The sequence below is a fragment of the Rattus norvegicus genome, chromosome 3 (genome assembly GCF_021556685.1).
Source record: "Rattus norvegicus strain SHRSP/BbbUtx chromosome 3, alternate assembly SHRSP_T2T, whole genome shotgun sequence".
NCBI classification, from domain to species: domain Eukaryota; kingdom Metazoa; phylum Chordata; class Mammalia; order Rodentia; family Muridae; genus Rattus; species Rattus norvegicus.
Window position 1 is genome coordinate 38195491 of NC_141536.1, and position 18160 is coordinate 38213650.

General features: G+C 36.3%; 1 protein-coding gene and 1 pseudogene across 5 annotated transcripts in view; one reads left to right on the forward strand and one right to left on the reverse strand.

Moving 5' to 3' along the window:
- The window catches only part of Galnt13 (polypeptide N-acetylgalactosaminyltransferase 13), a 666951-nt gene that overhangs the window by 114116 nt on the left and 534675 nt on the right, over positions 1-18160 (forward strand).
- Positions 2704-2811, reverse strand: LOC120102077 (small nucleolar RNA SNORA17; annotated as a pseudogene).

The window sequence follows — 18160 nt, forward strand, 5'->3', positions numbered from 1 at the left end:
ATTTATCTACTATGTACATTCTATAAAACACAATTATTTCATTCTACAGAGCTGTACGTTATAGAGTAGCAAAATAATATTTAGTGTATGGGCTGATCATTCTGTTGATGCTAGAGAAAGTAAAATGGTGTATCCCAAATTATACTGCAATAATATGATTATATTCTGCTGGTTTATTTAATGATAAACATTGCAGGATGCAAAATTTTACTTTCTAAATATATGTAATCACCTTATATAGGGATGATCATATTTAATTACTTGGAATTAAATAAATATGGCTTAGCATTTGCATTTTCTAAAACCATTCCTTTCCTTCTGGGACTATAGAGTTCTGTAATCCAAGAAAGTTAAATACAAGAAATTTAGAGCGATAATCTTGCATACATCTATAGGAGATAAAAAAGACCATGGATTTTATATTACTTCTATACTTTCACATTATTTGCATATAAATTCATTTATGATCTTTTTTAAATTTGAGAAATTGGCTTATATACGTATACAGCTATTTTAAAGTTTTTTTTTTTTACATTTTAAAGGTTTTTTGGCAACTTGATTAAAATGTGGATGTCCAAATTTGTTTTCATTGCATAGTTTAAAATGTAAAACAGCTCATTTTAATTATAATGTATTTTATCATTTTATTTTTACTAATCTAGTCTCAGTGCTGGGACATACATACAAATGAACACTATTGCATATTTATTTGGAACCCAAGAAATAAGACTAATATGAATAAGATGTTATTCTTTCACAAGCATGAAAGTATTTTCAGTTATTTTGTAGCTAACCTTTTAGCTTTCTTTTTCTTTCTTTCTTTCTTTCTTTCTTTCTTTCTTTTTTTTTTTTTTTGGTTGTTGAATACAAAGTCTTTTGTCTCCCTCTGATTGCTTTGTTCTTGATAGAATTCATTCATGTCTTAGTATTTTTCTTTATACCTTTTGGTGCAGTAGTATTGTAAAACAATATTTACCTTTAATGGAATCACTATCAGAAAAAGGGATAGATATTTAACTTTTTCAATTCTACACATTGTTTCTCTACTTTCCTGCTACCCACTCTTTCAACCTCCCCCACAGCAAAGGAAAAAAATCTTGTGGTAGCTGTGGTGTATTAAAGTGTGCTCCACATTATATCCTTTTGTCTAAACTTCTTTCCTTGCAAACGCTCATTGCAATAACTGGTTGATCTGGTATGAAACCTCTAGCTTCTACTACTCTATCAATATTTGAACATCACTGGGACTCCTCTCAGATATACTATTGTTGCTGTGTGTGATGGAGATCCTGTAGTCTTAAATCTGTATGACTGGCCCCTTCATGGACTCTAACAGTTCACCCATAGGGTAGATGTTGGGGCAGGACAACTTAAAGCCCTGAATCTGAGCTGGTTAGACCACTGGCTCTTCTGCTCTACTGCTCTGGGTGCTGGCTCAACCACCCCCCCAACCACAACAACCAGGTTGAGGTCAGCCCTGCTGCCTATGCAAGGTGCACAGCTTGCTCTCCCTAATGTTGCATGCCTGTGAGTCCCAGACATGCCTACTTCTCTCACCATAGGTGTCAATGGACAAGGGATTGGCAAGGAGGGGGGTGGAGGGTATCTCTCCCTCATCCATGCCACTGACAGGCTTTTCTGTGTTCAAACTCTTGGGGCCTGTTTACCTGCAACCCTCTTGGCCAGCACCAGCTCTACTGTGCTACCCACTCAACAAAGTACTGCAGCTTATGAAAGAAAAGGCCAACTGTATAGGTGGTAAAGTGAGTGTGTGAGTGTGTGTGTGTGTATAGGAGGGTGTGGAATCTTTCCCTGGCCCATGTCACCACCCAGCAAACAAGGGGCAGGTTTAGTTTTCTCACACATCCAACCTCAGGCTGGCTAACCTCTTCTGTCACCAGGTCAGCTCCACTGTGATGTCCAGGTGAGGTGCAGGGCCTGCTCTCACGAATAAAGCTGGTGAGTGCAGAGCCAGTTCTTCTACTCTCATGCCCGAGGGCCAGCTTCCAGGATGCACAGGTGAGGTGTGGAACTAGTTCTGCACACTCCTCAGGCATTAACATCTCCCCAAGAAGCAGGCCAGACCCATCTAATTTTTGTTGGTGTCAGCCCCTCTGCTGCTACAGGGCTCACCTGTGAACTCTGGTGGCAGCCGAGGCCAGAACTGCCCTGTTGTCTCTGGTGGCATCTCTGGCTACTCACATCTTGCTATTCCTCACTACGATTGAGTCTCTAGTTCTCTCTCCACTATGCCTACATCCTTCTGTTTCTCTTTCTCTTCTATTTCTCCACCACTTACTTGCTCATCTTAGTGGTGCCCAGGGTCGTTGAGTGTCTGAGGTCATCTCAAAAGTGGTTTCAAATGTACAATGTGCTGCTTAAGTACATTGGCAGGAGTCATCTTGGAGATGGTCTCTCCCCCTAGGACTGCACTGTCTGACTGGTAGTCATCTTAGACTAGCACCCTGCACTCCCAGCACCGTAGCATTTGTCAGGTGGTCATCTCAGGTTCACTCCTTGCTTGGGTCCATCCAAGTGTAAGTGTCCCCTCTTAGACTCACTCCTGTCTGGTGCCTGCATTCCAAAGGTGAAAAGCGGGGAGGGTGTTGACTTCTAGTCTCTGGCTTGTTCCATGCCCTGGGAACCTTTTGGTGCCTGCTCAGTGCTATGCTGGTTGTCATCTCAGACTCCCTTTTTTCAGGGAATGTTAAGCTACTATTCATTCAGATATTCACAGGTCAGAACAGGGAGGTCAGGCATAGCCTTTCCTCTCTGCACATGACACACAGCCACATCTGCAGCACCTACCCTAGGGGCAGGGTAAAGAATATTTTCATATGCATCTCTTTCCAAAATGTGTCCATTGTTGAAGAGAGTGAATCTCTACACAGTGATAAGGGGAAAACACTATTATCTGGGCAATAGCTTTGTGATAACCAGCATTTTATGTAGTACTTATGGCTCAAACTCTTAAAGGCCCAAATCACTGAAAGGTTGTATTCACTTGTTGGTTTATTATTTATTTTTGCGATGCTATAGGGTGAATTAGGACCCCATAAACAAGGAATACTCTACCTCCAAGCTCTATCTGCAGACAAAATTGAATTTATTTTTTATTAAAATATTACTTATTATCTATATTTATATTTTTGTTATAGATATGTTTTACTTTTGTGATTATGCTACAGTAACATCATTTTTACCTATTTTTAACCGTTTTAGTATACTGGTAACGTTAACATAGTTTTAATGATATGAATTTTATATTAACCAGGCTAAACATCACTTTTTGTTATGTAAAATTTTACATTTAAATAAGTGTATGAATTTCTTTGTGATCAAAGCTTATTAGTCCAATATATATCCTTAAAAGGAGCTGCTTCTGCTAAGATAAAATGACAGAAATTAGAAGTTTAGGTATATCCGACAGATAAGAAAATATGGTTAATATCCTTGGTGTTGTGTGGTATTATCAAAGTTATATCTACTTATTAATAAATGGTCATTTTAAAAGACTGAACCCCCAGTGAACATGATTGTTTTGGGGGAGGGTGGTAATGGGGGGAGGATGGGGAGGGGAACATACATACAAAAGGGGAGGGGAAGGGGTTAAGGGGGTGTTGGCCGTGAAACTGGGAAGGAGAATAACAATTGAAATGTAAATAAGAAATACTCAAGTTAATAAAGATGGAAAAAAATAAAAATTAAAAAAAATAAGAAATACTCAAGTTAATAAAGATAAAATATCTAACTTCTATGTTATTCACAGATTTTACTCATTAAAGTCAAATAACTTTCTTATGTATTTTATCATTAGCTACATTATCAATGGTGTTCTAGATTTTTTGAATTGGTAGTAACAATTTTCAAATGAGTGTTTCTATGTTAGTGGCTCACATTGTTGTAGAAAGCTATATGACATTTAAAACAATATTAAAGTGTTAAAATTAAAAACAAAGTATTTGTAAACACCTCTATGTTTGTAGATCACAGAGTTATTAGTGTAAGAAGCACGTAAGACCTGGCTGGAAGGGAAATGCAGGAGGGAAGCCTGGCATTCAATGAAAATGTTCTTTCTCTGCAATTACCAATTTGCTAGTGACAGTTACAAGTTTGAAAACCAGGCAGGACCTCATGTTCTCCTGTTCTTTAGAGCTCACTCAGCCTGCACAACCCTGCTACTGTAATAAAGATCTGAGCCTTCAGTTTATTTTACTGAAGGGCAACACCTTTTTATGCAAGTGATGAGTACAGATCAAAGCTAGTCCCAAATGTCCCATGCCCTAAATTATCCACTATGTGAGCAGACTTTGGATTATGATAATATCCTATGATTGTTACTTGTGATTAGGTTGGAGTATGTTGCTGAAAGCAAAAGGTATTGCTTTGGGATTAGTTCCTTGGAGGAGTAGATTTCAAAACCTACCTTATTTAAGGTTCTGAGATACTTCAACCTTTCCTCTAGCCCACTATCAGGTGTAGGAGAGAAAGAAGGTTAATAGGGAAAGAGGTTTGTAGACCTGTTTGGAAAGTTTGGATAGTTCCTTGGGGTGATTTCATTCTTTTCAGGACACTAATAGTCCATTTTAATAGCAAATTCCAAACATGAATCAGTAGTGGTGGTGCAATCCAGCAGAAACAGCAAAGCTCCACTAATCAGATGGAGCTAGAATTAACTGGAATACCTCAAGGTTTTGTTTTTGTTTTTGTTTTTGTTTTGAAATATTTCTGTCTATGAAGGGAAGACACCTGAAGACTAGTGAAGACCAGTGAAGAAGTGAGTACAGTAAAGACCAGCAAAGATCAACAAAGAAGCAAACATTGCATGGAGTACCAGTGCAAGAGCCTCCTATTTCTGTTTGCAGAGTTCCATTTATATTATTTCTAACCATCATGTGCCCTGTCAAGTGTCTGTTTTCAGAAGAACATCAGATGTCTTCTCAAAAGAAAGATTCCAGAAAAAACATCCCCACTTCAGTTCCCAAATATTTTTTTTCTCTTGTTGAGATAGGATATCATTCTGTAATGTTGTAGCCTAGAACTTACTTTGTAGCCCAAGCTACTCTAAAACTTATGACAATCTTCTCCTCAACCTCCCAGTGCTGGGGTTAGAGGCAAGAGCTATTGTTTTTGCCTGACTTTGAATTAATAACAAAGGATTTTACTTCGTAGACCTTATATAGACCTTCAAACGCATGGCATGAACTTTCCTAAAACAGAGTTCTCCTTGAGGCTTTGAAGTCATAAGGTGGTATTCCTTGAGGTGATTCTGTGGCAAGGATCTCTTAGTGGCTTCAACATTTCAGCTCCCATTATGAAGAAAACAAGATCCTCATTCTATAACACAAGTAGGAGGATGTGTAACTTATGTCAGCTTTCAAAGAATGCTAAATTTCAGTATGAAAAATGGCATGATTTCCATCTTGAATTTCTGTAAATGTCCCCAAACAACTCTTTCTTGAGGAGAGCAAAAGCAAAAGTTCATGTCCGAGGCCAGCTTTGCTTATAGTTAGACCAAAAAAATTAAACAGTTGCAATAAAATCTGCAGCTGAGTCTTATAGTAGAGCTAAGCTGTGTCTAGTCTTTTGATCGAAAGAAAATATGAAGATATTAAAAGAAAAAATGCACAATATGCAAATTTCATGGGATAATCTGCATAGTCCTTTTCATTTCTAAGCATGATATCCCTGATTTTTTGAAACATTATTTTATGAATATTTTTTATTTGTAATTACTTGATATGATTTTATGTGACACAGTTCCTCAGGGCAAAGGAAGTGAAGTTTCAGGAGCTTGTGTAGTAGGAGAATGTGTGACAGAAGCTTGCTCACATTGAAACAGACTAAGAAACAGAGTGCAATGGATTGCTTGGGTATAAAATTTGAAGAAGCTACTTAAAATGGGGAATCTACTGAAATAGTCTGGGTCAGAAATGTGAGCTAATATTACCATATTAGTCTTAGACAGAAATTAAGTTATGGCTATAGTGAGCAGATAATTTATGGTACTTGATCCTTAATTGGCAGACAGAAATTGAAAGAAAAAGATAATCTTATATTCCTTTCAGTTGTCTGGTTTATTGATATTTCTTGAGTTATATAAGAAAATAGTAGAGGCCAGTTTTACTAGAAACTGGTGTAGATGTTTGACCTGAGTTACATGTTGGACAGTGAGATAGAAATATCCAGTAGTTAGGTCCACAAATTGGTTATTTTTGAATGCCATAAAAATAGCATAGACTAGATGCCTCTAGAAAAAGAAATTTATGATCTTGTAGGTATAGATATTAATTTAATTATTTGTGAATTCGTCTCTTTATAACTCTTTTTCAAATTATGAGATCTTTCTTTATTGTTCTTGCACAACACACACACACACACACAAACTTACACACTCACTCCTAATTATATAAATGCATCCTGTTCAGGCTGTATATGTTTTCAGAACTGATACATTGGTAGTAGACAGTCATTTGATAGTCATTTGATGTTCTCTTCCATGGAAGAGTATTTCTTCTGCCCTCACCATTAGTTGCTTATATTTCATTGTGTAGTACTAAGCCTCTTGAGATTTCCCCATTTGCGTGAGTATTGTTGTTGTGCTTGTTTGGGAAGTCATGTTTAAGTAGTCATGTTGATGAAAATAATGAGTTGAAAACAGGATCTTGTTACAAACACCTTGACCTTATGGCTTTTAAAAGCTTTATGTTTTCTCTTCTGTACTGATCCCTAATCCACATGCACAAGAGTTCTGTTCTAGATGTATGCTTTGTGACTGGGCTCCACAACTCTGCATTATGATTGACTGCTGTAGTAATTTCCCACACCAGTAAGACTGTATAAAAACACACAATTTAGCTATTATAATTATAAACTATGAGCCTAGCATGGTCAGACCTAGCAATATAACAACTTATTCCCTAGCTATGAGACCCTGTGCTACTTTCAGTTTCTCCTGGCCATGTGGTACTGCTCATCATGGCTTTCTCCTCCTCTTCTTTCCTCCTCTCTCTCTTCCTTTCTGGTCCTCCCCTCCTATTTGCCCCCATTCTCAATGGTCTCACATCCCACCTGGAAAAGGGATGCCCAATCACAGACTTTGGCCTTTATTGACCAGTTAAATTGGGGAGAAGGTTCAGATGAAATCACCTGAATATGTGATCGACTGATTATTGGGGACCACCACTCTTAAGGAAGCAGGATTAACATCAAATTTCAGACAGCATCAAGACAACCCACAACATTTCCCCTTTATTTGTCCAATTAAAAAGGCTCTTTCTCTGAGATATAAATTGAGCACAACCATAACAATTATGTAAATTATAAATTATGATATATTCTTAACATCTAGTCCGTCATATTTGTCAATTTAGATAAAATACTCTAACATCTATCCCAATTTAAAGAGTTTATAATTCTGTGCTGGAATTACATTGATTTTAACTTGTATAACTATCTGAAATCCTTCCTTTAGAATCTGGAAATTTTTCTTTAATACTAAATACCTTAAGTTCAGTTATGAGATTATAACTAGTCGTCAACCCTGCCAGAGATCTGAGAAGGGATTAAATATTACCTGAATACCTGAACATGTAGAAAGCACAAAAGCATAGCTTTCAAAATGATACAATTTGTAGGGATAGCTGACTGTTCAATCTGCTAATTTCTTACATCATTGGAGCATCTGTCTTCAGCCTTCTTGCCTAGAACCATCTGACAATCCTTAATGAAGCAGGAATTATGAAGGACTAGCTTACCATCTCTTGGCAGAGCTTAGCAGTCTATTATCTCATATCTGTCCTTTTATAGGTAGTGTTTTTATCTACAGATGAACTATGGCAATTTTTGCTAAGTAATTACTTTGCATTGATTGAAGCAACTCTGCCTGAAGGGTAATGATGTGTAATATCTTCCTTGAAGATGGACATACTATCAGGAGCACACATGCCTTGCAGTCAGTTTACCTTTAGTAACAAAACAATATTAAATGCCATATATATCATAACTGAATTATCAAACATTGATTCTTATGTATTTATTCTTTGTATAGTCTTGAAAACACTTACAATTAACTAATTAGAGTCTAATATGACCATGAGTTTCATTATCTGACTATTGATCTGCATTACTTGATCATCCTAAACAGTTGGTAGTAGCAGATTTTGTAAGGACTAGGTCTAAGCTTTGGTATTCTTAAATGAGCTACATAGGCACAATGCCTACCTAAGAGTAACAATATTAATTTTAAATTTTGTTTCAATATACAAATTTTATACCAACAAAAACCTTAAATCTATATCAATGTACATTCTGTACCAATGTAAGAAATTCAATTTTGTATCAAATATAAAGATTTTTATCAATGTAAGATAATGACTATACAATATTTGAAGGCTAAATTTAATATTATTTTTCTATTTGTCTATTTCTTTCATTTCTGTGATACTACTCTATGTTCCCCTTTTCTTTATCTAAGAAAGAAGGAAAGGAACCATAGAAATCTCTGAGATGATATTCTCTAGTTCTTTCCAAGTCTAAAGCTACAGCATTTGTAAATTATCCCTTAGATGACAACACATCTACAATTCATAAAATAACCAGATTCATCCATGGCAACATAATGGACTGGGACAATGATCTTTTGCTTGCTTCTAACTAAATTGTGGTGAAGAATTCCTTTCTGGGGGCTCTGAGGGAAATAGGAAAATTGGCTTTGTGGCTAGCTGGCATCATTTGCTGTCTAGTCTCTATGTGTCAAGAAAATTCATGGCTCAGTTGAAGTCCTGACAATAACAGTCAGAAAGGTGGATGGGTGAGCTACCTGTTCTACAAATGGCCAGCAAGCAAGTTTTAGAGGAAACAGCTTTGATGTAGTTGAGGTAGAATCAAGCAAGGCACTGGAATATAAGGTCCCAGAATCTCAGCATCCAAGAGTATAAATTTTATCAGGGCTATTTTTATCCTCTTCAATTCTGCAATATATAAATTTTACAAGCAACACGTAGTTCTGTAAAGACATTCACATGGAACGCAGGGTACACATTAGTTAAGAAAGATCAATAAGGAAGGAAAACTGCCTTTCCTTAGAGATTAGTTTGATCGCACAATCAAAATATAACCTATATTTTCATTCATGTCATCTTAAAGGATGGTATGTAAGAATAAGTCAGGATAATTTTATACCCAATAAGAATTATTGGCGGTATATAGACATTTAAGTCTCAGCCTGTTCCAGAGCTGTCTCTGTGTACAGAGACGTGTGTGTGTGTGTGTGTGTGTGTGTGTGTGTGTGTATCACCTCTTTTGTTGATCTTGTCAATCTCTTACTTTTTGTTCTTAGTCAAGGTCTTCAGCGGTTGTGTCTCTTTGCCATGTCTAATTTTTATCAACTTGGAAGGAATCCATAGCTTTTCTTTTTATGTGGAAATATAGGCTGAACCTTTCTCCCATTGTATTATATTCCCTGTTTTATTTTTTTATCCCAGTGTTCTAACATCTTTAAAATAAACAGGCTGCCTTAGTTTAGCAGTTTTTCTCATCTAATGTATTTTAGGAGCCATAGTTTTTTGTTCATTGGCATTTAATAATTTTAAGGTTAATAAAGCATAAGGTAATCTATGCTCTTTGTTTGCCCCCTTTGTTTGTTAAGTATACTTACAGTGTGTTAAGCATTTTATAGTATGATTATATCTCTCTACAATTATTTGTCCTATAGTATTATGTGATGTGCTTTTAACATGTTTTAAAGATATTGGCCAGCAATGTGTTATAATAATTTCCAACCCCAATACACCCATGTAAGAAACACACAATCTTGTTATTATAATTATAAACTATATACCTAAATTAGACACATCTATTGCTAAACTAACTTATTTCCCACTATAATACCCTTTGTTACTTACAGTTTCTCCTGACCAAATAGTTCTGTTCCATCATTGCTTTCTCCTGCTCTTCTTCTATCCTCTCTATCTTCCCTTCTTGTCCTCCTCTTCTACCTGCCTCCACTCTCAAAGATTTCACATCCTACCTTTCCCTTCCACTGACAATCACAGGTTCTAGTTTTTATTAACCAGTTAAAATGAAAAAAGAAAGGTTCAAATGAGATCACCTAAATACATGATCTACTATTCGTTTGGGACAACCTCTCTTAAGAAAACACAGATGCTCCCAGCCAACCATTGGACAGAGAATGAGGTTCCCAAATGGAGGAGTTAGAGAAAGGACTGAAGAAGCTCAAGGGATTTGAAACCCCATAGAAAGCACAACAATATCAACCAACCAGATAGTTCAGAGCTCCCTGGGACTAGACCACCAACCAAAGAGTACAGATGGAGTGATCCATGGCTCAGCTGCATATGTAGCAGAAAATGATTTTGTAGGGCATCAATGGGAGAAGAGGCCCTTGGTCCTGTGAAGGCTCGATGCACCAGTATAGGGGAATACCAGAGTAGGGAGGCGGTAGGGAGTGGTTGGTTGGTTGGGGAGAACCTTCAAAGAAGGTGGGAGGGATGGGTAATGGTATAAGGGGTTTCTGGAGGGGAAACTTGGAAAGGGGATAACATTTGAAGTGTTAACAATTAAAATATCCAATAAAAAGAAAAATAAAAAGAAAACAAAATTAACATCAAAGCTTCAAATATTAGTACAACCCACAACAATTAACTTTTTCTATAACATTCTTCTTGCTGAGTGGTAAGGTTTGCATAAAATATGAGGGTATAAGGACAGACGTTTAGAAGTCTGGGATTATTTTGGTTTAGTTACATGGTAGTTGTTGGTTCTCTTCCATCATTCATGGCTTCAATAGCCCTGGGTGCTTTTGCTAGGTTTCTGGTATTAGGTATGATATCCTTCTTGTAGACAGACTCTTAAATCCAATTAGAGAAGTCTTAATTACCATGAAGGTATTTTCACCATGAAACTGAAGAGCCTGTTATTTCTGTAACCACAGAGTGTCTGAGGTTAGGGTTTATTGCTTTTCTTCAACTATCTCCAAAGAGCTGGCATCTTAGAACTATAAGTTCAGTGTAGGGCCTTGGCTTTGTTTTGGGTGGCTAGTATAGGATGGGGAGTCTTCCTTACTTAGAAGTAGTCAAACATTAACTTACGTGAGAAAAATCAAATACATATATGTTGCTAATTTTCATATGGCAAGATAACATATACTTATAGCTAAAGCTAATAAAATAATCTTAATGAAGGTTACCAATAATACACCCTTCCCTGTATAATACTAAAAATTATCATAGAGTAATTCACTTCTGTTGCTTTGTAAAATACTTTGACCAAATCAATTTAGGGGAGCATTATTATATTACCCCCTTTTTAATTTTGTTTTGTTGTGTTTTTAGCTTTGTTAGAGAAATCAATTTGGTTAGCCTGATAAATTCCTATCCTAATAATTTTGCTAATATTTTTGCAGCCCAATCCCTTATAATTTTATTCTAATTCTCTAGTTGACTTTATGTTTTATAGATTTCTTCAGCATTTTCTAAAATGACAGCATTGTTCTGTCATTTTTCTATAGTGCAGCGAATGATATCATGAGAGTTGAAACAATTTGTATGGACATAGACAAGCCTGCACAACACTGAAAAACAGAAAGGAGAGTGGCTGAAACATATCCCCTGTTTTTGAAAGAAAAGGGAGGAAATACCTCTACCTCTAGGAATAGGTTGTAGGAAGAACCAGAATTGTAAGGATTCTGGCAATTCTAGACTCAGAGTCACGTTTCAGATTTGGGATTAATCAGAACAAGTAAGAATACGTATCAGAAAAACTTACAGAAGCCAAACTGACAAACTTCAAATAATAAGCAAGAAACGTGGAGAGATAAAGAACACGATGAGAGACCTCTGAAGTACTCAAAGGTCACTCTCGAAATCAGGAGAACAGATCCTGGAGAAAACCTTCTATTGCCCACCCTAAGCACAGGATGGTAGCAGAGGTATTTGAAGTCTTTATAGTCAGAGAAACTTTGGTAAAAAGAAAAATCCCAAACTTTGCTCAATTGTTGTGTCGATGAATTCAAACCCTAGAACTAGCCAAAGGACAGTCACTCATTTAAGGGCACAAAAACTATTTACTCTGTCTCTAATGTTCCTCACAAGATATTCAGCTTCAAAGAAATTTTATGAACTGTAAAAAATGGCAGTGAAAGAAAATAGAAATAGTGCCAAGATAAAAAGAATTCAACCAAGCTAAATATTAGACCTACATAACTGAACTATCAGACAGAATATTTAAACGATTATTAAAATTGTTAAAACAAATGAAAAAGTGGACAATATACATTTCCAGAGGCTATTGTAGTAGGGAGCCAAAATCATAAAAACAGATCAAATGGCAAAGCCAGCAGGGAAGACTATAATAGCAGAAGTCAGGGTGCATTTACTAGTACGCTTCATATGGGAGAAGGAAATAAGTGTGTGCTTGGATGTAAATTGACAGGATTAAAGATCAAAGAAGAAATGTAAGCCCAAGCTCACACAAATTACAGCAGAGCAAAGAGATGTATCTTTTATGATCTCAGAGAAAATTGTGTTTCACATCTCTGATTTGAACCTGAAATATGGTGAAACAGCAAACAGAGCTAAAGCATTGTTTGGAGAAATAAAAGCAAAGAACACTACCAAGTGAATATAGAAATATTAATGAGAATTTAATGAGAAACCCTCCATAAAAGCCTAAAGCCCAGATTAAAATAGCTAAAATAAATAAATAAATACATTCATAACACTATAAAGGTAAATTCTATTTAATCCCCTGAAAGCCAAAGGCAGAAAGAAAGTTTGCAGATGTCTAGGGGAGAAAATGCAAATACATGAAGAAGAAATGAATTAAGCCAGAAGAAATGTGATATCATTAAAGTGATTAAATAAATTCTAGGCAGAGTTGTATATTGTTCAATAAAGAATACATCAAAGCAGAAATAAAAGTGACTGATATTTTTGCTAAACATGGAAAAATGTATTAAATTAGTAAAATTATTTATCATAAATGTTCAGTGGAGACTTATTGTCTGTATTAGTGTTAGTATTACTAATATGTATGAGCATTTTTGACTTTGTGCATGTTTCTTTATATGTGGTGACCTTGGAGGGAGAAAGAAATTGTTGGATCCTATGGGACTGGAGTTACAAATAGTGAGTACTGGGACTTGAACCTCAGTTCTCAGGAAGACTAGCCAGTGCTTCTTAACTACTGAGCTATCTCTCTAGTCTCCCTCCCTTTTGAATTATTTTTATTTTATGTAAATTAATGCTTTGCTTCCATGTATGCCTGTCTATATGAGGGTGTCAAATCCCCTGCAACAGAGTTATAGACAATTATGAACTGCTATGTGCATCCTGGGAATTGAACCCGGATCCTCTGGAAGAGAAGCCAGTGCTCTTAACTGCTGAGCTATGTCTCCAGCCCTCAATGGAGATTTTTAAGGGTCGTGAATATGATACCTGAAAAAAATTGCATGTATACACAAAAAGAAATGAATGTTACTGAGAATTAATCAAAGAGCAAAAATAAAAAAGAAATTATTTTCTTTTATTGGTAATTTCACAAAGAATGATCTAAGCAAAATATGAGGCCTGAAAATGGTACTTGCCACCAAGCCTAACTAACTGAATTCTATGACCGTGATGAATATCTTGGGGGGGGGGGAAATCCTGATTCTGAAAGGAGACCACACCAAAGAGTGGATGCTACAGTCCTACTTAGGCGGGAGAAGAAAATGATCTTCAAGAAGTAGAGGGAGAGTGGGATCTGGGAGGGAGACAGGATGGGGAGGAAAAAAGGGGGGCCAATTCAGAGACTGGAACAGATGGAGAAGTACAGAGGATCAGGAATTTGAAAAATGGTGTGTAGCCATGGGGGAGTGGGAACTGGGGGTAGCCACTGGAATGTCCCAGATGACAGGGACCCAAGAGGTTCCCAGGCATCATCGGGGGACATTGGTGGAAAAACCCAACAAAGGAGAGATAGAACCTGTAGAGACCATATCTAGTGAATAGACATGTACTCCATTGAGAGATGGGACCACCAATCCACCTCAAAAGTATTAATCCAGAATTGCTCCTCTCAAAAGGAAATGCAGGAACAAAGAGTGGAGTAGTGTCTGAAGGAAAGGCCATCCAGAGACTGCTGCACCTAGGGATCCATCCCATATGCAGACACCAAACCCAGAAAAAATTGCTGATGCCAAGAACCTGTTCACAGGCTTGTGTTATAGCTCTATCCTGAGAGATTCTGTGAAAGCCTGACAAAAACAGAGGCTCATAGCCAATTGTTGGACTGAGCACAGGGACTCCAATGGAGGAGTTAGAGAAAGAAATGAAGGAGCTGAAGAGGTTTGCAACCCCATAGAAAGACCAACAGTACCAACCAACCAGACTCCCCAAAGCTCCCAGGGACTAAACTACCAACCAAAGAGTACACGTGGGAGAATCCATAGATCTAGCTGGATAAGTAGCAGTGGATTGCCATGTTGGGCATCACAGTGAGGGAGTCATGTGGAGGCTGAATGACCCAGGTTTAGGGAATGATAGAGTGGTGAGGTAGGTGGGGAATAATCTCATAGAGTCAGGGGGAAGGGGAAGGGAATTAGGGTGCTGTGGGGTGGAAATTGGGAAGGGCGATAACATTTGAAATGTAAATAAATAAAATAACCAATAAAAAAGAAAAATGCTGATTCTGGCAATTTATCTTGCCTACAATATACGAGACAGACAGACAGAGAGAGAGAGAAAGAGAGAGAGAGAGAGAGAGAGAGAGAGAGAGAGAGAGAGAGAGAGAGAGAGCAAGCTGAAAGTAAAATGAAGAAAGAATGGGAAGTTCGGAAGTATTAAATTCAGAGGAAACAGTAATTGCTATATATTAAAAGTTTAATTCAAATACTGTATATAAACTGGGTTTAGGAGAACAATTGCATTCAGCTTAATTCTGAAAGAAGATATCCTTGATCCAATGAGAATGTTAATAACCATGTTTGTCACAAGGCACATTTAAAATATATAAAGAAAAATTGAAGCAATTTAAAAGGTAATAATGTGGCTATCTACGATTGCTATTAAGCATTGTAAGACCCCTGTGATTAAAAAGACAAGTAGCAAATCCCTAAGGTTGAATAAGATTTAAGCAAAGCAGTCACCCAAGTTGGCAATATATGACATTAGGTTACTATGAATTAAAGTCAATATTCGGTGAAAAGTATTCAAATTAATAAACTTGTAGGGAGGTCCGCCAAGAAAAACATCAAGGTGGTAGAAATGACAAAAGTCAAAAAGGAAAATATAGTAGCCCAAGAAGTAGTCATTGAAATATCATCTGACCTAAGCAGTCAGAGAATATGCACCCTTAATATCACATGGAATAATCATCATCAACTTGACTCTTGCATTATAAAATGAAGTTTAATATACTCATAAGTGTTAAAAATCAGATCAAAGGAAATATGTTCTCTAGTAAATAGGAATAAATTAATAGGACTTCTGGAATAGCCTCGGATATTTAGCTACTCAATCCATTTCTATGTGATCAATAGAAACATCAAGATTTGGAAATTAAATTTGAAAATATGTAATGCTAACAGATAGGCAGGTAAATTATCCATTAAGGGGAAATCCATAGTGTAGAATTTTGTTAGAAAGAAAAGAACAACTCAAAGAATATGTCTACCTTTTCCTCGCAGTACATAGGAGAAGTGAATTAGATCTTGGACAAGAGGAAGAAGAAAATAGTATGTATAAAGATGGCCACTCAAGGAGCAAAATCAATGGAATGAAGATCTAATATTTGACTGAAAACACTTAAACCCAGTAACCTGAAGGAGATTCACCAATAAATAAGAAAAGATTCTAGAAATATCCTGAATATAAAAGAATAAATAGTACCCTAAGCTGTACAGCCCGCTGAAACGCAATTTGTATAATATTAATGCAAAATATTCTCACATCACTAGCAAATGCAGGTTTATTAAAATCAGTGTAAGTCTTATCCATTAAATATTTAATGATGAAATTGTATGACTAAGTATTTTAAAATTGATGACCTATTTTGAAATGTAGTATTTGAAATTATAAATCATTTTGGACTAAATTTAAGCAGGTTTATACTAGTTATTATTACTGTCTCATTATTAATTCCTGGACACATTATTGGAATGTGGATATCTGACACTCATTTTTAAAAAGTAATTTGTATAAATAAATTTGTCATTGAAATACATCATAGTAAAAGAAAATATTCTATTATGCCATTCTCTAGTAAAATCTGCAATATATGTTTTTAAAATTTTATTGTCATATTATAAATATGAATTAAACATGTAGTCATGGGAAATAGGGAAATAATTCCTTTGGACATTATGGTTTCTCTGACATTGTGGCTCTGAAATATGTCTCTGTTTTAAGATTTACTTTACCATTTAATGATTTATATTTATTTATGTGAATTGTGGCTTTTGAGTATCCCTGGACCTGGATGTACGGGGGTTGTAAATTGCCTGAATGGAATCCTGGTCTTCTGGAAGATCAGTAAGTCTTAACTACTGAGGCATCGTTCCAATTTAAAGTCTAGTTTCTCTTAATATAATGATGTTTTTGATGTTGTTGTTCCAGCATTTTTTTAAAACTTATTTCAAATAAAATAGAGTAGACTTGTTGTAAAGAATCATCTATTACGGACATACTACCTTCTTTTATTTGCGCAGCTTGGCTATGTAAGTTTAGAGATCTTACTGCAGCAGTACTGATTTCCCTACAGTCCTTAATTTGCAAAGTGTGAATATTGCACATCATTTTCCTTTTGTTAAAATGTGTCATCTCTGAAACTAGCAAAATTAACCCATTGGAAGATCCAATATTGTTTAAAGGCTTACAATGTGAACCACAATTTTTGCATATAAGATGTTATAAGTAACTATAATAAAGAGTTATAATAAATGCTGTTGTAACTTCGTTTGTCCAGGGCTTGCATAGTTTGCAGGAGGTCCCCAATTTGTTCCCCATATTGCTGCTTGCCTGTAACTTGATGACTGAAAATTATGAATGGAGGATCTTCAAAAAGTTCAAGCCTCCCTGCACCCATATTTCATATATCTTTAATAAACAGTAGGTCTATAAATTGAGCGGAGTGCAGAGGGGAAACTAGGGACAACATTTGAAATGTAAACAAATAAAATAACCAATAAAAAAAGTTGTATGGATATGTGTGTAGGTGTGCACATGCATGTTTTTCACACAATTTATACATTCAATTATATAAGTATTTTATTTTCAGATACAATGTCACATGTGGCTGCTTTGAACTCTAAAACCCAACAAAGGTTTCACATGTACCTTCTTTCAACTCTAAAGACCAACAAACATTTGAACTGTAATTCAGTATGAAGAGGACACAATATAACATAAGAATTTAGAATATCTCATTCTGAGACTTCACAGACTTGGTTCTAATTAGTAATACTGGAGACGTTTTATAAGATACATGTAACACTTTCATTCTACCCAGGATGCGTGCAGTAGATTGTAATTAGAATGTAGTTCTTTTTTTAAAGAACTACATGGTATGTCGTTTGAAAAAAATAGCCCCCATAGGCCCATAAGGAATGACACTATTAGGAGGTGTGGCCTTGGAGGAGTAGATGTGGCTGTGTTGGAGGAGATGCGGGATTAGGTGTTGAGCATTGTGGTTATGTTAGCCTCAGGAGATACTCTGAACTTTGTATTTTGTGTTAGAGTTTCCACTACTAGGCTCACCATGACCAAGGTGACTCTTATAAGGGACAACGTTCAATTGGAGCTGGCTTACAGGTTCTAAGGTTTATTATATTAGCGTCATTGTGGGAAGCATGGAACCGTCCAGGCGGGCAAGGGGTTAGAGGGGCTGAGAGGTCTACATCTTATTCTGAAGGCAAACAAGAGAAGAAGCTATTCCATGCAGCTAGGAGAAGTCTCAAAACCCATCCACACAGTGACACACTTCCTCTGACAAGGCCACACCTACTCAAATAAGGCCACACTTCCTAATATTCCATCCCATGGGCAAAGCATGTTAAACTATCACATACTTTTAAGCAAATTTGATAATGTTATAATCATGGGGACTTTTGAAGTTGGACTAAATGCATTTTGCAATATGGTATAGTTACAAGCCTATGGGG